At 44.2% G+C, this 21,577-nt stretch overlaps 1 long non-coding RNA gene across 2 annotated transcripts; it reads left to right on the top strand.

Moving 5' to 3' along the window:
- The first annotated feature begins 19,000 nt into the window (after positions 1-19,000).
- On the top strand, positions 19,001-19,880 carry LOC110014126. Of its 2 annotated transcripts, none has more exons than XR_002872923.1 (3): positions 19,001-19,093; positions 19,414-19,490; positions 19,565-19,880. It is a non-coding gene; the product is annotated as an uncharacterized LOC110014126 (long non-coding RNA). The 2 variants fall into 2 exon arrangements; XR_002872922.1 differs by having other exon boundaries at positions 19,009-19,093; positions 19,591-19,880.
- Positions 19,881-21,577: the final 1,697 nt, after the last annotated feature.

Raw genomic sequence — 21,577 nt, 5'->3', positions numbered from 1 at the left:
ATTCAACAATACTTCTGAAATATCACCAAGTGTTCTTTGGGAAACAGCAAAAGCAGTCATGAGAGGGAAAATCATCTCTTATTCAACGCATAAAAAACGCAAAGAGAAAGCAGATTTATTAGAACTAGAAAATAAAATCAAAACCCTGGAGACTGCTTATGCTGCTTCTGCACAGGAACACATACTGGGCGACCTGAGAAATTTAAAGCTGCAGTTAAATGACATCATCAATAAACAAACACAATTCTAGATACAAAGGCTTCGACTGGAAAGATATGAAAACTCAAATAAATCTGGCAAATTTCTAGCTAAACAGCTTAAAATTAATAAAGAAAAATCAACAATCACTTCTATTATGGACCAAACAGGGAATGTCACCCATGACCCGGTAAAAATTAATAATGCGTTTAAAGACTTTTGTCAAAACTTATACACTCCACAGATCAATCCATCAGAACAAAGCATCAACTCATTTCTCAACAATGTAAACCTGCCCAGGTTAAACGAAGATCAAATCACAAATTTAGACTCTCCGCTCTCGTTGTCTGAGCTTCATGAAGCTCTGTTACTTATGCCTAATGGTAAAGCACCAGGGCCTGACGGCTTTCCTGCAGAGTTTTATAAGGAATTCTGGGAACAACTGGCACCAACATTTTATAAAACGGTAAAATTTATCAATGAAAGCCAATCTCTACCACCTAACATGAACTCCGCCAACATTATCCTTCTTCTAAAACCAGACAAAGACCCCACTAGTCCTTCAAGCTATCGCCCCATTTCTTTAATTAATGCAGATGTAAAAATTATCTGCAAAGCACTAGCACAGAGAACAGAAAAAGTCACTCCTCACATAATTGACTTTGATCAAACTGGATTCATCAAAGGCAGAAACTCGGATGACAATGTCCGCAGACTCGTTAACATAATAGACTTTGCCACCATCAAAACCAGGAAATGACTATACTATCACTGGATGCTGAAAAAGCCTTTGATAGAGTTAATTGGAAGTTCCTAATTGCTGCCCTCCATAAGTTTGGGTTTGGAGAATCATTCATCAATTGGATCAAAATATTATACCACAACCCCAATGCATCAGTTAGAACTAATAAACAGACTTCCAACAGGTTTTTTCTTGGAAGAGGAACCAGACAGGGTTGCCCACTCTCTCCTTCTCTTTTTGCTATATTCATTGAGCCTTTAGCTGCAGCAATAAGACAGAATGAGAGCATTATAGGAATAAAAACCAAACAAAGCCATCATAAAATTAGTCTCTATGCAGATGACATATTACTGTTTTTAAGTAATTTACATTCTGTAAGTGAAACGGCAAAAATCATTAATGAATTCTCCTCTATATCAGACTATTCCATTAATTGGAATAAGTCTGTTTTATTACCACTGAAAAATAATGCGGAGCAAAGACTCACAATACCAGTTAAATCAGGAAATATCAAATATCTAGGTATCAAATTTTCCCCCAAACTATCAGAACTGGTGCAGCTAAACTACACCCCATTACTGAAAAACATACAGGACGATCTAACACGCTGGACCAACCTGCCTCTGTCCCTTATGGGCAAGGTAGCCACAGTAAAAATGAAAATCGTACCCAAAGTTAATTATCTCTTATCAATGATTCCCACACAACCGCCATTAAAATGGTTCAAAACATTAGACTCATCCATATCAAGCTTTTTATGGAACAATAAACCTGCAAGAATTAGTCTAAAAACTTTAAAATCTGCAAAAAGCTGTGGAGGATTAGAATTACCTAACTTCCACAATTACTTTCTTGCAAATAGATTACAATACATCTTAAAATGGTTAAAAAATAATCCAGAAACCAACTCATGGTTAGACTTGGAACAGGCGTTTTGTGGAAAGATCAAACTTTCAGATCTTCCATTTATTAGCCAAACAGTTAAAAAACAGGATTGTTTCAAAAGTATTAATATAAATGCCACTTTAACAGCCTGGTGGGAATTTCTCAAAAGATCAAAATCATCAATTCAACCGTGCAAAATGACACCCATCTGGAACAACCCAGACATCTTCATAAACAAAAAAATTATCCACTTCCCAGCTTGGCAAGCAGGGGGCATAAAACAACTAGAGCACATAATTATTGATAGAAGATTCATAACTCCCCAGGAACTTCAAGACAAACATGGAATAAATAACTTCTTGGAATATCAGCAACTTAAATCAATTATTACTAAAAAGTTTAAATACAGAGACAACGATTTAAAGCTACCAGATGTAGTTACCACTCTGATCAATTTCTCAATGAATAAAGCTCTCTCCAAAATATACAAACTTTTATGTAATTTAGATAATAATATTTCACTTCCGACAACAAAATGGGATGCGGATTTGAGCATCAGCACAGATGAAAGCTTTTGGTCAGAACTTTGTCTAAACACCTTTAAACTGACAAAAAGTCCAAATCTGCAGCTAATCCATTTCAAAACTCTACACAGAATTCTACACTGGACAGAGGATGTTCAAGATGGGTCTCAGCAACTCAGACATTTGTCAGCACTGTGACGGTAATCTACCCGACAATTACATGCATGCACTATGGTTCTGCACGCCTGTCCAGGCTCTCTGGCAGCAGGTATGTGCCGATCTATCAGTCTGGCTTAAGGTTTCAATCACAGCTTCACCGTCACTTTGTGTGCTTGGTGACATGAGTGCCATCGATGTAGAAGGATGATTAGGCTCTATCATTTTCATAACTCTTTGCATTGCTAAAAAAACTATTTTAATAAATTGGAAAAGCAAGAAAAATATAAATATAAGTCAACACAGAAATCTGCTGCTTGATCATCTCAGCTTGGAAAAAATGTCAGCCCAAAGCTCAAGTAACTTTGAAAGAATTCGGTCTCTCTGGTCTCCCATAGCTAACTCCATGACTTAGGGGGTGGGGGGGCCTGGTCGTCGTTGCTCCTTGCCCTTTTGCCGTGGGCCGGGGTGGGGGTCGGGGCCTCCGGTGCCTGGCGGGGGGTGGTGGGGGCTCTGTTGGTCAGGGGTGTTGGGTCCGGCGCCTGGGTGGGGCGGGCTGGGGTGCTGCGTGGTCCTCTGGGCTTGGGTGTGGGGGTGCGTGGTGGGGGGGTGGGGTGGTGGTCTGGCTTGGCTTGTGGGGGTGTTCCCTTTGCCTGTGCTGGGGGGGTTGGCGGGGGGCCCTGCTCGGGGGGGGCCCAGCGGCGCCGGATGGGCTGTCCATCTACACCTGGGGCTGGGATCGGCCCTTCCCTGGCTCTGGGGCGGGACGGGACAACCCTCTTGGGGCCCCCGGTCGCTCTGGGTGTCATCCGCTTCGGCTGCGGGGTCTGGGGTGGGGTGGGGGGGGGGTCTTGTCGGCCCTGTCCTGTGGGGGGGCATTCTGGGGGAGGGGGGGGGGGCACTATTGGTACGGGGCAGGGGGGGTTGACGGGTCGGGGTCTCCGCTGAGGCCATCGGCGGTTTCCCCGGCCGGTTGGCTGCCTCGGTCCCGTCGAAGCCTGACCAGAGCTCTTCTAGGGCCGGCATTTGGGGGTGGGGGCCTGGGCTTGCTCCGGGGGGGGACGCTTTCTGGCTCCTCTCTCTCTCTGTGTGGGGTGGGTGGTGCTGGGCCTGGGGTGTCGGTGCCTCCGGGGGTGGGGACCCTGGGCTGGGTGGGCCTGGCCCCCTTGCTGGGGGGGGGCTGGGGGACAGCTGTTTGACCACCGGGGGACAGTCTACCAGCTGTCCCCAACTTACCCCCTTCCTCATATGACCTCATATTAGGGTGAGGGGGTGGGGGACTTAGTCTGCGATGGGCCTTGGGGGGGGGGGGTTACTAGGCAGTGGCCCCCCTCCTATGGTTGCCGTATGGAGTGGGCCCCCCCTCTTTCGGTTTTATTTGCACCTTAGACATGTAGGGCCCTTGGTAGGGGGGGTGCTTGGACATCACTGCCAGCAAGCAGCAGATGTCCTCCTAGCACCCTACCCGCCAATTTTAACCGCACCTTAGACATTTAGGGCCCCTTGGTGGGGAGGGTGAGGGGACGTCACTGTGAGTAATCAGGAGATGTCCCCTTAGTGCCCTAGCCGCCAATTTTAACTGCACCGCCCTTAGTACACACACCCCTCCTCCCTCAATATATACATCCCAACATAAACACACACACATGCACACACACACCCTCTCAAACACACATACACGCACACACATTTTGCAAGGAAGGTGGGACCTAGGACCATCTGTCCCCTACCTCTTCCCTGGTGGGGGGTACGGGCCCCTTTGCAACGGCGGCCGTGTCCCCGGGGTGCCGGCTTCCTGGGCCCGGCTCTGCTCTCTCCGCGCGGTGGGGGGGTTCACATTACATCTGAGCCGGGGGTGTTCGTGTCCCTGGGGGGTGGGTTCTGGTCCCTGCTCCTGAGCGCTGGGCCCCGCCAAATTTCCAACTGTGGCCGAGCCTGGTCGGGCCATATTTACAACACCCCTTGTGGGCCCTCTTTTTTTCCCCGGGGTTCCCCCTCCTGGGCGGGGGCGGCGGGCCCCTGCCTTGCTCCTCCCTGGACCAACCGTGGGCCGGGCGGATGGCTGCCTGGAGTGCGGAGCGGGTCTCCCTTGGGGGGGTCCTGGCTCGTACCTGGGGTGGGGGCGGGGGGATGCCCGGAACTCCTGGGTGGTGGTGGGGTGCTCGTCTGGGGCTGTGGGCGTATTTCTCCGGTGGGGCCCTGCGTTGGGCGCTCCCGGCGCGGCGGGGGGGCTGCTCTCCTGGTTGGGCTGGGGCGGCGCTCTCTTTCCCTCCGTGCCTCCCTGCTCTCTGGCTCTGGGGGCCTTGCGGCGGTCCTGCTGGCCCTGGCCTGGGTGGCGGGCTTGGTCGCCCGGGCGGCGGTTGTTCCCTGCCGGTTCCCGTGTGGCGTTGGGGGGATTCCGGCTGCCGCTGCGGTGGGGGTTCTTGGGGTGGGGATGGCTGGGCACTCTCCCTCCCTCTTGTCACGTTCCACCATCCATTTTAGAAGAACATAAACACTCACCTGAGCACAGGTGTTAGCTCACCTTTGCATGATTGAATGACTGAAATATTTCACACTAGTTGGTTTTAAGGCATAAGTATGCGTGTGAACACTATCTGTTTTGTGTACATGTCGACAGGTGGACATTTTTGCAGCTAGCAGGTGTGTTTATAACATTTGAGTGTGTGTGTGGATAGGCCCCGCCCTTTTTGTACTACATTTGAACCTTACCATAATGATTAACAACCAGTAAACTTGTTGCTTTATGCTGCTTCATGGTCTTACCCCCCTTCCCCTCCTATTATCACCCTCCTACCCCCCCCTCTCTCTAACGTCCCTTTCTCTTCTTCCCCTCTTTCCTTTTCCGTCCGGTCTAACACCAAAGATTTTCAAACATGATTGAAATTAATAAAGTTTGGCCTCAATTACAAAAGGGGTTTATTCAGACATACCTTTGGTTTGTCTGAAGATTAATAACCCCTCTTGTTAAAGTAAAATATGTCCAACACAAGAGACCCTCAGCTCTCATCTGTTTGCCTAGCTGTTGGACAGGACAAGTCAAAAAAAAAAAAAAAAAAAATCCAGCCTTGACGTAACAAATGCATGGATGAGTTTTTCAGCATCACTCTTAGAAAGTATATTTCTGATCTTAGCAATATTCCGCAGGTGAAAAAAGGCAGTTCTACACGCCTGAGATAAATGAGCCTTAAATGATAAATCCTGGTCAAATAAAACCCCAAGGTTTCTAACTGTGGAATTAGGGGCTATGCTTATGTCATTAAAAGGAGACTATCTGAGCATACAGAGCATCTCTGAGGTTTTTAGGACCAAGTATAATGACCTCAGTTTTTTCTGGGTTCAAGAGGAGGTAATTGATTGTCATCCAGGTCTTGATGTCACTGATGCAGGCGTTCACTTTCTCTATCTGGTCATTCTGGTGAGGCTTCATGGATAAATACAACTGCGTATCGTCGGCATAACAATGGAAATGAATGCTGTGTTTCCTGATTATGTTTCTTAGGGGTAGCATATAAAGCGTAAACAGGATGGGTCCTAAGACTGAGCCCTGTGGGACTCCATAGTTAACTCGAGTGCAGGAATGGCCATTTACATTAAGGAACTGATATCTATCGGACGGATAGGATTTAAACCAGTGGAGAGCAGATCCTCTGATCCCCATGCCCTGTTCTAGTCTATGGAGTAAAATACCGTGGTCGATAGTGTCAAAAGCTGCACTGAGGTCTAACAGGACAAGAATAGAAAGTAGCCCCTTTTCTGAGGCCAATAACAAGTCATTAGAGACTCTAACTAGTGTAGTTTCCGTACTGTGGTGGGGTCTAAACCCCAACTGAAAGTCTTCAAAGTGGCTGTTGTCCTGTAGGTGGCAGTAAAGCTTCTTAACTACAACTCTTTCTAGGATTTTAGAAATAAAGGGCAGGTTTGATATCGGTCTATAGTTGGCCAAGATGCTACGATCCAAACTGGGCTTTTTCAGAAGAGGTTTAACCGTTTCTAAAACGTAGCCCGTTTCTAGAGAGGTATTTATCATTGTTAATATGGAATCATTAATTAGGGGAAAAGTTTCTTTAAAAAGTCTAGTGGGAATTGGGTCTAACAGACAAGTTGAGGATTTGGAGGACGTAATAATTGATCCTATTTCCACTTGATCCACAATAGTGAAGCAGTCTAATGTTACAGAGGTTTCTATGGATGCCTCCATTTCTACCCCTTCAGCCTGTTCTGGGCTGATAGTAGGAATAACTTGATTTAACTTATGTCTAATATTTGAGATTTTACTATCGAAAAATGTAAGAAAATCATCAGAGCTGAGAGAAACAGGAACATGTGGTTCTACTGAGCTCTGACTGCGAGTTAATTTAGCAATAGTGCTAAAAAGAAATCTTGGATTGCTTCCATTCTCTGATATACACCTGGCTGTGGTTCCTGTCTCCGGCTCGTCTGCTGGACTTTTATAAATGTAGTTGTAGATTTAGATAAGTTAATTCTTCTCTTTGAGTTCTGGTAAATCGCCTGTCCGTCCTGGGGGAGGATCCCTCCTTCATGTGGGCACCCCTGAGGTTTCTTCGTTTTTTCCGGAATCCGTTTTTTTTGGGAGTTTTTCCTTACCGCGAAGGAGGGTCTAAGGGCAGGGATGCCAGTATAACTTACTCAGTTTGTTAGTTCATTTTAGTATTTTTCTATTGAACTCTTTGTATTCGTGATCCTTTTGATTTCATGTTTTATTTCGAAGCCCATCGAGACGACTGTTGTTGTGATTTTGGGCTATACAAATAAAATTGAATTGAATTGAATTAAGGACAGCTACAGGAGGAAGCTGGAGGAGCGCCTCCAGGATAACAACACCAGAGAAGTCTGGAGAGGCCTGAAAACCATCTCCGGACACGGGAAGGACAGCCAAAGGGGCCCAGAAGCTGGAGACAGTGAATGGGCCAATGAACTGAACCTGTTCTTCAATAGGTTTGACTGTGCTCCTGCCTCCTCCCCCACCCCACACAGTCCAGACCAAAGGGCACCCATTAACCACCCCCTATCCTCAACCCCCCACGACATCCCCACCCCCGAGAACACATCTGAACTGTCATCAGAAACACACCTTCTTCCACCACACTCTGCTGGGGGGATCCATTCTCCACAACCCCCACCCAACACAACAGGTCTCTCTTCACATCACCCCTCCAACTTATCCATAACTACGGACCAGGTGAGGAGGGAGCTGAGGAGGATCAAACCAAGAAAGGCTACTGGCCCAGATGGCATCAGCGCCAGACTCCTCAAGGACTGTGCAGACCAACTCTGTGGGATTTTGCTACACATCTTCAACATGAGCATCAGTCTGGAGAGAGTTCCGGTGCTTTGGAAAACATCCTGCGTGGTTCCAGTTCCGTAGACTGCACGTCCCAGATAGCCGAACCACTTCACGCCAGTAGTCCTAACTTCTCATCTGATGAAGACCATGTAGAGGATCATCCTGGACCACCTCCGTCATCTGGTGAACGACAACATGGACCCGCTGCAGTTCGCCTATCGTCCAGGAATAGGTGTAGAAGACGCTGTCATCTACCTGCTGCACAGATGCTTTTCCCACCTAGACGATACTGGCAGCACTGTGAGAGTCATGTTCTTTGACTTCTCCAGTGCTTTCAACACCATCAAACCATCACTGCTCAGGGGGAAGCTGGAGGGAGCTGGAGTCAACAGTAGCCTGGCTGCATGGACCATCGACTACCTCTCCAACAGGTCGCAGTATGTGAGGCTTCATGACTGTGTGTCTGATGTGGTAGTCTGCAGCACTGGGGTACCACAGGGTACTGTGCTTTCTCCTTTCCTCTTCACCCTGTATACATCGGACTTCACACACAACACTGACAGCTGCCACCTCCAGAAGTTCTCTGATGATACAGCCATTGTCGGGCGGGTATCTCAGGGAAACGATCTGGAGTACCTGGACGTCATCACCAACTTTGTGGACTGGTGTACTCTGAACCACCTGCACATCAATGCCAGCAAGACGAAGGAGGTGGTGATCGACTTCAGCAGGAAACCACATCTGACTGCACCGGTGAACATCCATGGCTTGGACATCAAGGTCGTGGAGGACTACAAGTACCTGGGTGTTCACCTAAACAATAAACTGGACTGGACACACAACACGAATGCCCTGTACAAGAAGGGCCAAAGTCGTCTCCACCTGCTTAGACGACTGAGGTCCTTTGGGGTGTGCAGGACACTGCTAAGAACTTTCTATGACTCTGTGGTGGCTTCAGCCATCCTTTATGCAGTGGTCTGCTGGAGCAGCGGAAGCTCGGAGAGAGACAGGAAGAGACTGAACAAGCTGGTCAGACGGGCCGGCTCTGTCCTGGACTGCTCCCTGAACTCCATCGAGGAGGTGGGTGAGAAGAGGATGTTAGCCAAGCTGACATCAATCATGGACAACCCCTCTCACCCACTGCATCAGACTGTTTCGGACCTCAGCAGCTCCTTCAGCGGCAGACTGCTGCACCCTGTTGGAAATAATAATCTTTCGCTTTGAGATTACTTTCCTTGTTGCATGTTCAAAAAAGTCGAGAAGGAGAAACCACGGAACTCGGCCGGATTAAAGATTAACACATTTATTTCCCTAACAATATTTCTAAAAACAGAGTAAAACAAAATATAACAGATATCCGGTTTCCAAAAGTTTCAGAGCTTGCACAGCGCCAAATTACAAACGTCTTAACGTGTCAGCCTGTTGGGAACAGCGAAAGTTCCTCCGTCCAGCTGTTTTAACATCTTGGTTTCAGCCTCCTCCTCCGTAACACAGCATGGCGTCCAGACTCCTCCTCTGGACGCTCGGATTGGCTGGCAGGGAGCCTGCCTACCTCCGTCAGTCCATATTTGGAATTGCAGCATTTGGTTCTGGCTTCCTGCTTCAAACGTCCAGGGGGGTTATTTCACAGACGGACCTCTGTCCGACCACCAACTGTGTCCCCGTGGGGGTCCAGCACAGTCGCCCGGATCCTTCTCCACAGGCAGTCAGTCCCAACTGTTTGTCCCTCTCATGAGAGTTGGCACCTTCAGGGTTTCCCATGATTAGAATTGAATCCTGGAGATAATTTAATTCTGGTCCATGTCAGATCTACAGTTAAGGCTTCCAGATGGTCTTAGAAGATCAAAGACTGTTTTCTCCTGGAGGGGGATGAGTTTGCAGCTCCAGCATTAAAAACCTCTTTACATATGCAATGTTCAGGAAGCCCCTTTGAAATTCAAAGTGTGGGAACCTCACACAGTAAACCTGTAAGAAAACCTTCAATGAAATAAAGATAAGATAAAAGCCTAGGAGAAATGAGGACCACAAAAATAAATTCCTTCAACCCACAATGCAAAAAGGAACGCTACCGCAGGTCCTTCATCCCAGCTGCCATCAGGCTGTTCAACCTCAGCCTAAGTAAATAGTTTTTATAGTTTTAATTTTAGTTTTTTATTACACTGTACATAAATGTATATACAGATGACTCTATATTCCTGCAAATCTCTTTCCCTGTTTATTATTTCAGAACACTGTTATTTTTGTAAATATTCTTTCTAAAATGTATATTTGTCAATTACTGTCTGTACATACTAGTGCCAAACTCCATGCTACTGTGACAAGGAAATTTCCCATTCGTGGGATTAATAAACAAATGTAATCTAATCTAATCTAAAAATCATGAATCAGTTTATCAATTTTTTCGGAGAAAGTAAAGTAATACCATTAAAAGTCAATCAATATAACCATTTTCAATAATTGATCAATCATTTGTTTTATTATTTTTTGTATTTTTATTTATTTATTTATTTTTTATAATAAAGTAATGCTGTGAAGTAAAATAAAAAGGGTCCATATTTTGTCGAATGATCAAGGTGTGCATTTCTTCTTTTGCTGATTAACAGCCGTTCTTCTTGGTTTAAACCAGGGGTGCCCAAACATTTTTCCTCTAAGGGCCAAAATCAAAATGTGATCGTGGACCGTGAGCCAAATACAATAAGTTTTTTGCATGTCATTAAATATAAGCAGAAAACAAAGAATATGGTTTAATGTGTTTATTTTGATTCTGTATTCATCAAGGTAGCACACAAAAATAAATTTAAAACCATTAAACATAAAATCAAGGCCTAACTGGCAATTTTCAACAAAAAAACAAGTACAAACTAAAGCTAACTTTTTTCCAATGAAAACGGCAAACAGCGATCCTTAATGAGAGACATGGAGCTGGTCTTTTGACTTCATCAGTGACTGAATTTTGGGCTGCAGCTTACACACTGATAGTATTAGAATGTCTTGCAAGTGTGAGTCTGTGAGGGTCCCCCTGATTTTGATCTTGTTCAGGTTCATGAGACTAAATGTTTGCTCACAAATTTAGGTGCTGCCGAACAGAGATAGCATCACTTGTGCATTTTTTCTGATCTGTGGGTATCTTTGTACTGACACATGTGGATAAAAGTCCCTCAGGGGTAGTGATACAAATTTTCTTCTTAGCTCTGTGTCACATTAAAACTCAATCAGCTCCATCTGCAAATGCTCTGGAACTGAGTCGGGGCTCACGCTGAAGGGCTGAGAAAAAAGCTCCATGTCATCTGCAGTTTTCTTAAAGTCCACAAAGCGCAAATCAAACTCCTTGTTTAAGTTGCTGAGAAGTTCTCCATATTCTGGCAACCTGTCCACCTCCACTTTCACTTCTCTCAGGCTGGGGAAGTGTGCCAAGTTTCCTAAAGAGGCAAAGTCAAATAAGAATGCGTCTATTAGTATATTTACCACTACTATGAGGCACATAAACTACAGGACACAAAAGACAAAAAGTGAGCAATGAAAGCAGACCCACAAAGACAAATAAATATGTTTTCTGTCAAACAGGCGTAAGCACCACGGACAGCGACACATCACAGCAACGGACACACATGGAGCAGCACGTGTTACAATCACAAATAACAAACAGCCAAAAGTCTGTGTGCAGCATGTTATTGACTTACCTGCTGAAAGATGCCGGCAGAGTAGTTGCAGCTTCATTTGGAAAGCCTTGATGTGGTCAAACAGCTTCGTTATGATCTGTTCTTTACCATTCAGATTGTTGAGCAGGTCGGTGATGTCCACCATAAAGGCCACGTCGAAAATCCATCTTTTATCGGAGGGGATTTGTGTCTCCCTGCTCGCACTCGAAAGAAACTCCGCGATAAGTTGGCGCAACTCAAAAAGTCTTTTGAGCACATTCCCCCTGCTCAGCCAGCGCACCTCCTGATGATAAAAAATATCTTTGTATTGCGCATCAACTTCATCCAAAAAGGTTCTGAACTGGTGGTGTGAGAGTGCCTTTGAGCGGATGCAGTTAATGATTTTAACGACATCGCGCACGACGTCTGCCAGTCCGATCGTCTTTGCACACAGCTGTTCCTGGTGCAGGATGCAGTGGTATTGCGCTACCTTTCCCCGACACTCTGAAACTTTTCGGGAAACGAGAGCAGTGAGGCCAGCTTTCTTCCCACTCATGGCAGGTGCACCATCGGTTGTTATTCCAACCATTTTGTACCAACTCAAGTTATATTTGTCCAGGACTCTTGAAACCGCCACAAACAAATCTTCAACTTTAGTCGTCCCTCACAGCGTCTCAAGTCCCGCCAACTCCTGTGTTATTTCCATGTTGCGTTAATTCCCCGAACAAAAACCAAAAGCTGCACTGAATCCGAAATGTCTGTGCTCTCATCACATGCCAGTGAGAAAGCAACAAAGTCTTTTGACTTAACTATTAACTGATCTTTAATGTCCCGAGACAAATCTTCAACGCGGCGGGTCACTGTGTTGCGCGAGAGGCTAATTTGGGAAAAAAGTCTTTCTTGGGAAGGACACATTATTGAAGCAGCTGTGGACAGGTACTCCTTAACAAAATCTCCTGTTGAAAATGATCTCCCACTCTTTGCGATTAGTGCCGAAATTTCGTAGCTGGCCCGTGTGGCGCAGTTTTGTGCTGTCGAGGGCCTCGTAAGGGTGGCTTGCTGTGACCGAAGTTTCGATAGCAACTCACTTGATTTTTTCTTTCGCGCCTCACCTTTGTATCTGGAGAAGACCGCATGTTTAGTTTCGTAGTGGCGACGTATATTGTACTCTTTCAGTACAGCCACGGATTGCTGGCAAATAAGACAAACAGCCTTAGAAGAGATTTCTGCAAAAAAATAATCCTCCTCCCACTTTTGTTTAAAATGCCTCTTATCCGTGTGCCACTGCCGTTGTCGCTCCATCTTAGCAAACTGAAAAAAACTCTTAGGGTCGCAAATCTTCTCCAAAATGTGAGGATGGCCTTAGGGTGCGGTGCGCTGTATGTGTTTGGGAGACTTCGGTAAAGAGGACGTGAGAGAGGACAGCAGTGAGGACGTAAAAGTAGACACTCTGTGCAGGGGGTTGAGAGGGGGTGGCAGCGGTGGGCAGGAAAGGTGCTAACAGCGCCATCTGGAGAACGAAAGTAAATTACAGTCATAGAGTTTTCACCATCATTGACAATGGATGTGAGGTTAAGGGGTTTTACAAAAACACAGCGGTTTGCGCAGCCACGACTCGGCGGGCCAAAAGAAAACCTTTGGCGGGCCAAATTTTGCCCGCGGGCCCCACTTTGGGCACCCGTTGTTTAAACAGTTTATAGTTCTCTTCGATGTTATGTCTGCAGACATTAGATAGAGGTCCATATCCTTCTTCAGCTGATAACAGCGGCGCCTAAGAGTTGAGGTCAACTTGTCTGCATGTCAGAGCTCTGCTGTTAATCAGGTCACCTCAGACTTATTGAGAAACTGATAAATTTAGGCGTCATATTTCTTGAAATTATTTTGCTCTTTGATTTATTACTCCATGTTGATTCAGACGTCCGTGATCAAACACTTCTCAAAATCTTCGTGGTGTTCACAACCAGAACCTTGGCCCGGTCCGGTGGACCGAGTGGTTTGACGTAAATCCTGTAGCCTTAAACCCAAGTGTTCTCAATCTTCTTACGCCTCCTGAGGAGCCTGGCATGTTTGGCGATTTCAGCATTCCTTCTGGTCAGACGGTCGTTCAGATAAACAGCAGAACCTTTCAGATTCCTACTTTGATTCATCAGAGCTAGCTTGTGTTTTTGATTCAAAAACCTGATGAGGATCGCTGGTTTATCCGTGTCCTTTCTCCTGTGGAGCGGGTGGCAGGTCTCGATGGTGTTTAGATCCAGGGAAATCCCTTTAGACGTGAGAAATTATTCCACTTGGCGTTCAAGAGTCTCTGCAACGCAGTCCCTTTCAGAGCCGCTAGCTTTGCTAGCGCTATTAGCATTAGCAATGCTAACTCCAGCTGCATTTAGCTTTGCCCGAGGTTTGATCGGTAATCCAGTGAGAATGACATTATTCATCCTTACTTGCTGTTCCACATCGTCCAGTCTTTTCTCCAGAATGTCGACCCGGTTTTCTCGTTGCTCGTTTTGAGCTCGGAATCTTCGGAAGTCTTCCATTAGATCCAAGTTTGGAGTTAGCTTAGCATTCACTTGTTCCATAAAGGGATACAAAGCAGCTTGGAGATCATCAAGAGACTTTTTAAGGTCTTTGTAGTCAGTGTTTTTCTTGGGGGCCATGGCCAGCTCTCTTTTTTGGAGAAAATCAACTTTTTAAGTCATTTGAAGATAGTTGTATAGCCGCAGCGAGCCACGCGCGTCCGCGCTGCAACCCGGAACTGGAAACATATAGGGTCAAAATGAAATGTGTGCTAAACACATTTATACACTTTAATTTTTTTACAGTATATATGAATTATTTATACTCAAGAAGAAATATTCTCTGTAGGACAGATATGTTCTTGTATCTTATATGCTGTGACCTGCTGTTGGATGAATGGTAAAATATTCTGCTCTTAAAATTGTAAATATGACTCCATAAGAGTCGGTATCTCACCAGCCATCAACCTCACTGCACGCCACTGCTGCAGACATGACTTGACTAGAACAAAGGTGTGGGAAGGACAGAAATGGCTCATGTCATGGAGCTGAAAGGTCGCTGACCTAGTGATGTTGCTGATGAGGAAGTAAAAAGATAAAAAAACACACCAATAATGATACCCAAGCTGCTTATTTTAGGGGAAGACGTGACTGATGTGTTGTCAATAGAGGGTAAAGCTTTTGGCTCTGGAGAAACACGCAGAAGAACTTCAGTTTTATTGGTGTTGAGTTTCATGGAGTTAGAGGAAAAGAAAGATCCAAGTTCTGCCAGACATGATGTGAGGAAAATGGGGGAAGAGTGGAAATGGAAAATGGCTGGGTGTCATCAGGATGGCCAATGGTACCAAGAGTAAAATCCTGTCCTCTTTTACTGAGCATGGAGGCAAAGCCAAAATATCCACCCCTGCACACTTCAGGCTCTTTCTCACTCAGAGTCTCACTTTTTCTCACTGTCTCTGTTTTGAAGTTATAAACTCAGTTTGAGTAATAATCAAGTATGGTCAGATTAAGCACAGACAGTTCTTCCAAATGTTACAACGAAATGTGAACAAGTTTAAAAAAGGAATATTACGGCTGATCACCACTTTATTCACGAGTGCTGAAGAAATGAATAGTGCTGTTTGATTGAGAAAAATGTATATTACTATAATTACAAAACTAATGAAAAAGTAAAAACATGTCATTTTACATGAAATAAAAGCCCCATCACAGAATTCAGTCACATTAAGTCCCCAGTCTCAGTCTCATAATGTAACAAAAAAAGAATAAACCAAAATAACTTATTCTTTTCATGTAAATGGTTGTGAAGTTCTTAGAAATATTGATGGTATTTTGTTCTGACCTATCCAATCCTATTGCTTTAGGTATGACATACAAATGCAGTACTTTCTGTTTTAAACATAGTTCAGACACTATTTCAAGCTATTTTTCTAGTGCAATATGCCCAAATTGTTTTTAAAAGTTATTTGACCTGATGTTTGTGAATTAAATAACATTTCAGATATTTTGGAAATTGCTTTTGTATATATTTGTATAGGAACTCACATTACAGTTGGTGATGGCACAGTTGTTAAGGGGAGAATTCAGAAATGGCCCTTCATGTCATAATCGTTGCTGACCTTTAATCTAAATGCATTGTTTAAGCTGTCAATATCTACATAATTTTAATATTTATGACAAGACCTGATTACAATTATTGAATCTGTTTTTAACAATTAACCACATGTTAAAACACATAGAAATTCAAACAAATTTCAAATTAGAGCAATGTGGTCGACAAAGATCAGTAAATGCAGAACTTTCTGAATTCCACTTCGAAAGAGAAAACATGAATGCCAAAAATTAAAAGTTGAACCAACTACTGCTTACTCTGTCTGCTGAGTATGTTTGATAGAAAATTTGTGGCAAAATCCCTCTTTTTGAAAAATAATTTCTGGTATTTTTAGAGGAAATGACTTCTTTTACAAAGCATGATTTCTGATGATGAAGGCTACAGAAGTGTGATAGACAACAACTCTGAGCTTCTGCAAAATGTTTCACGCTGACTCCCACAGACAGCAGCACCACTATAAAGCCATGAAGCACCCCGCCAGAACTCAAACAGCTCCATTCACTGCAGCGATCTCATTTATCAGACGACAACTGGAATTTTGGGAGGTAGGATCAGAATATTTCTAAAAGAAAATTGTTTAAAGAAAGTCTTGTGATGCAAAAAATGGCAAAAACATGACATAACTTTTGTGGGGGAAAAACACTATAAAACTTTGTAAATATTTTAATAATTTCACCTCTTTATATTTTCTCACTGGCCATTCAAAGCAGACCCCCGTATGACTGGATCTGCTGCATGTTTTTTTCTTCAATCTTGCTTGTTTTCTCACTCAGAGTCTCACTCTTTCTCACTGTCTCTGTTTTGAAGTTATAAACTCAGTTTGAGTAATAATCAAGTATGGTCAGATTAAGCACAGGCAGTTCTGCAATTGTTACAATGAAATGGGAACAAGTGAACAAGTGCTCTGCTGCTTGACAGGACAAGTGAAACAAATACAGGCAGCAGAAATCACATTCACTGAGGGGAGCTAAAATTTACATGTTTATAGTAATTTCTGAGAACTGGTCTTTTGTCCTTAGCATGAAGTGCACCGCCATCTTTCTTGTGCTGTCCTTGGTGGTCCTGATGGCTCAACCTGCAGAGGGTTTTTTGGGATTGATTGTCCAAGGCCTCCATGCCATCCATGGGTAATGTTTTTCTTACAGTGTTAAAAAAAGTTGTCTTTTTGTGCTTTCAAATGTAAACTACTTTCTTTCTCCCAGCCTGATCTCTGGAAAAGGCAAAGATGTGCAGCAGCAGGCCGAGCAGCAGCAGCAGCAGCTGGACAAACGTGCATTTGAGCAACTTCAGTATAATTAAACTTTAGGTCAGTGTAAACATGCTTTGGTTTTCAGATCTAAACATAAAGGAATAAATAAAGATGGTGGAGTTTATCTTTAAAAGTTGTCCTATACCTTTCAAGAACTATCTTTTCTCACAGCTCATTACTCCACATGTGTAGAAGTGATGGCACACTGACAAAATCATTTTCACATCTCTATACATCTCAACATATTTCCTGATGCTCCTTTTTCCTGCAGGTTTGATCCTAGGGATGCGGTTCTAACAAAAATGATGTGGAACAAGCTGCAGCTCTACGAGGGATCTCCTGAATACCCCCCCCCCCCCCCCAAGAAATCTGTAGTAGTGGGCTGTCATTTTGTTGAAATCGAATTTAATAAATGATTTTGAAGCATGCTGGAACCTCTGTCTTCACAAAAGTCATTTTGACACAACTACACTACTTAGAGACATGATATAAAAGACACCAGTTCAGAAAAAAACTGCCAATTTAAAACGGAAACGTGTTCAGGCAACCTAACATGCAATCCAGTATTTTTTCCTTGATGATTGGTTAGTTACTGCAGTGATCCAACTGGTTAAGGTTATGGTTTGAGGTTTGAGGTTAGGGATGGGGTATGGGTTAAGGGTTGGGGCGAGGGTTAAGGTTAGGGTCAGGGTCAGGGTTAAGTCGAAGGATTCTGGCCCCCCTTCTGCGGAAGTTGGGGCGGGGCTCAGTCCATCTCTAAGCGGGCATCATTGCTACGTCCCCTGGGGTTCCGTTGGAAGGTACGTTTCTTTCCCCTCCGTGGATGTACTAGGATCCATTCGCTGTCCATGTTTTGTTTTTCAGGTTCGCCTTTGTTATTTTAATTTAATTAGGCTTAAATGAAATTTATGTTTTTGTAGGTTTAGGGTTAAGGTTAGGGGCTAGGGTTAGGGTTGGATTAAACTTTTTTTTAGCATGGGCCAACTGAGCTGTCGAAAGAAAACAGTGGTAGAAAAGATAAATAAATAAATAAATAACACAAAACTGTTCTTGTTCTGCTTTCAGTTAGGTGTGGAGGGAGCTGGAGTTGAACCCTGGTTTGCAGGATGGGTTAGGGTTAGGGTTAGGGTCAGGGTTAGGGGTTAGGGTTAGGAGTTGACGGTGAAGCCCTACTCCAGCCAAAATTCGGGAACCTTGGCGCCCTCTTCCAGCCGGAGACGGGAAAGGCACGGTCCATCCTCTCGTCCGGTCGGCCCCGGTAATTGAAGTTGGGCGCATGGGGATTGTCATAACGTGTCCTACCGTAGCGCACCGTGGTCCAAGCACCTCCATCTTCTGCTCCATCGTAGAAGTGCATGGTAAAATTTTTCCACCAAGGAAAATTTTCAGTGAAAAAGAAAAACTTAAAAAATTCGAAAAAGGAAAAAAAGAAAAAAAGAAAAAAGGGGGACAACCACTTAAAGGAGTGTTTTTTACTCACAAAAAGCATAAAAAAATAAAACACAAAATTAGAATAAAGTGTGCTCGCTACGCGTTACAGCAAAATTCTACCTTCATTAGGCTCAATGCACACCAAGGGTTAGAGTTAGGTGTTAGGGTTAGGGTTCCAAGCTGTAGGCCTGGAGCCCTCATGCACGGACCATTTCTGTCCCCACTCAGATCTCGCTCTCCTGCAGGAAATACAGAATCAATAATTTTATTTTTTCGCAATCTAATTAGGTTTAGGGCTCATGTTGGATTTGGTTAGGGTTAGAATTAGAACCTTTAGGGCAGGGCCATATGGAAATGGGTTCTGGGAATTCATAAACTCCTGCTGGAAAAAGAATTTACAGGGGGGTTAGAAAATCTGGTGATGTAGAAGGACTGTTTAGCAACTCCCTCTGCTGAAACGAAAGGGGGAAAGCGTGGTTAAGTGTCTCCAATTAGAATAATGGTGTTTTTTTTCTCATTAAGACCTTTTGGATGGAGGGTGTCCAATTTAGAAATCCAAATTCTTTCATTTTTTCTTCTTTCAGGGGTTGACCATCTGGGATTCATCTGCACGATTGTTGCTCTAACTGAATCCCATCCATGAAGCATAAAGTGTTGGACCAGGTAAGTGTCTGTGTTTTTTTGTTAGGGTTAGGGGTTAGGGTTAGGGTTAGGGGTTAGGGTTAGGGGTTAGGGTTAGGGTTAGGTGTTAGGGTTGGGGTGAGGGTTCCAAGCTGTACGCCCGGAGCCCTCGTGCACGGACCATTTCTGTCCCCACGCAGATCTCGCTCTCCCCTCTGGGTAATATGAAATCAATTATTTTATTCAATCACATTCTAATTAGGTTTAGGGCTCTCAGGTTCAATTTGGTTAGGATTAGGATTAAAAATCTTTGGGGCAGGGCCATATGAAAATAGATTCTGGAAAAAGAATTTACAGGGGGTGAAAAAATCTGGTGATGGAGAGGGACTGTTTAGCAACTCCCTCTGCTGGCCGAAATGGGGAAGAGCGGTTAAGTGTCTCTAATTAGAATAATGGTGTTTTTTTTCTCATTCAGGCCTCTAGGATGGAGGGTGTCTAATTTGGAAATCCAATTTCTCACATGTCTCCTTCTCTCAAAGGTTGACCATCTGGGATTCGTCTGCACGGCTGTTGCTCTGACTGAATCCCATCCGTGGGAAATGAAATGTTGTACCAGGTAAGTGTCTGTGTTTTTATGTTTTGTGATGTTGTGTCTGTGTTGGGTGAATCTAACTAAGAGAGTGTTCCCAGTCTCCCCAACGTACTGTATCCCACAGGTGGAGCAGGAGATAACATAAATGCAGTTTTGAGAGTGGGGGCTCCCCCTGCATAGAGACGGAAACACATTTTTGTTGTGGTGGCTGCAAATCCAATCCAAATGTTTGAAAAAAGAGGTGAGTGCTCTGGATTTTGGTTGTGTAGGGGGAGGAAGTTTGGCTCTAATTAAAATGTCCTTAAGATTTTTGTTTCTCCTGTAGGCTGGCAGAAATCTGTGCTCCTCGAGCAGCCCCTGGCTCTGAACAAGATCCCGGAAGTTCCTCCTGAGGACTCTCACCATCCTGCACGTGGCTGCTGTTGGAAAAGTATAATCTGTCGCTTTGAGATTACTTTTCCTTGTTGCATGTTCAATAAAGTCGAGAAGGAGAAACCACGGAACTCGGCCGGATTAAAGATTAACACATTTATTTCCCTAACAATATTTCTAAAACAGAGTAAAACAAAATAAAACAGATATCCGGTTTCCCAAAGTTTCAGAGCTTGCACAGCGCCAAATTACAAACGTCTTAACGTGTCAGCCTGTTGGGAACAAAGGAAAGTTCCTCCATCCAGCTGTTTTAACATCTCGGTTTCAGCCGCCTCCTTCGTAGCACAGCATGGCGTCCAGACTCCTCCTCTGGACGCTCGGATTGGCTGGCAGGGAGCCTGCCTACCTCGTCCGTCCATATTAGGAGTTACAGCATTTGGTCCTGGCTTCCTGCTTCAAACGTCCAGGGGGGGTTATTTCAAAGACGGACCACTGTCCGACCACCAACGGTGTCCCCATGGGGGTCCAGCACAGCCGCCCGGATCCCTCTCCGCAGGCAGTCAGTCTCAACCCTTTGTCCTTGTCATGCGAGTTGACACCTCCAGGGTTTCCCATGATTTAAATTGAATCCTGGAGACAATTTAATTCTGGTCCATGTCAGATCTACAGTTAAGGCTTCCAGATGGTCTTAGAAGATCAAAGACTGTTTTCTCCTGGAGGGGGATGAGTTTGGCGCTGCAGCATCAAAACCTCTTTACATATGCAATTATCAGGAAGTCCCTTTTAATTGAAATGACTGAAACCCACACACAGTAAACCTGAAAGAAAACCTTCAAAGAAATAAAGATAAGATAAAAACCTAGGAGAAATAAGAACCACAAAAAATAAATTCCTTCAGTTTCCCTCTCTTGACCTCACGAAGTGAGGTCACACAAAAAATAAAAACACATCATCACATCATGCAATCAAAACAGCTGTGGTCTCTCGCCCTCACAATCTTTATCAGAACCAATGTGCCCTTCAAAGATGTGAATGATTTGTTCATAAGTGTAGGAGCGAAAACCTGTCAGAGCTTGCATTAACCATCTTTAAGAAACGTTCAGTTGGACAGGGAAAATTCTCGCTACGGTCTTGTGCCCCATCAGCGACCATCCCTAAGGATACTTATGCTTCACTAGATATTTGGTACATTGGCATTTACAAAGAACAATACATGAAATAGTAGTCAAATTTAAATTTAAAAAAGCCAAATATAAAAGTACAGAAAAATAAAACATTCAAAGTCAAACTTAAGTTTAAAAAAGTGAAAATATAAAAGTCAAATTCAAATTTAAAAAAGTCAAAATATAAAAGTAAAAAGGTAAAAAATACAACAAAGATAACACTTCCTATAAAGAAAAGAAAACACCTTTTCTCCCAGAGCCTGCTCTATGAGGCGTGTCATAAGGGTCCTAAGGCAGGGAATACAACAACAACCACAGAGTGTGAGAATCGCTGAAAAAACTGCTCCTGCAACGAGAACGGATGAGACTAAAGTTTTCCATGGACCAAACATTTTTAGCCAGTCACCCCACATAGATGTATCTATGCCTGCATGTTCCTTCATTTTGTTATTCAATGTGCGCATACCTTCAATCGCCACTGTCAATTTTCCATCTGACTGTGTATTGTTGGGGATAAAAGAACAACATTGATCCCCAAAAATACCACAAACTCCAGATTTCTCCGCCAATAACATG

This window comes from Oryzias latipes, chromosome 24 (genome assembly GCF_002234675.1).
Source record: "Oryzias latipes chromosome 24, ASM223467v1".
Lineage (NCBI taxonomy): Eukaryota > Metazoa > Chordata > Actinopteri > Beloniformes > Adrianichthyidae > Oryzias > Oryzias latipes.
This window is presented reverse-complemented; position numbering and strand designations above follow the sequence as displayed.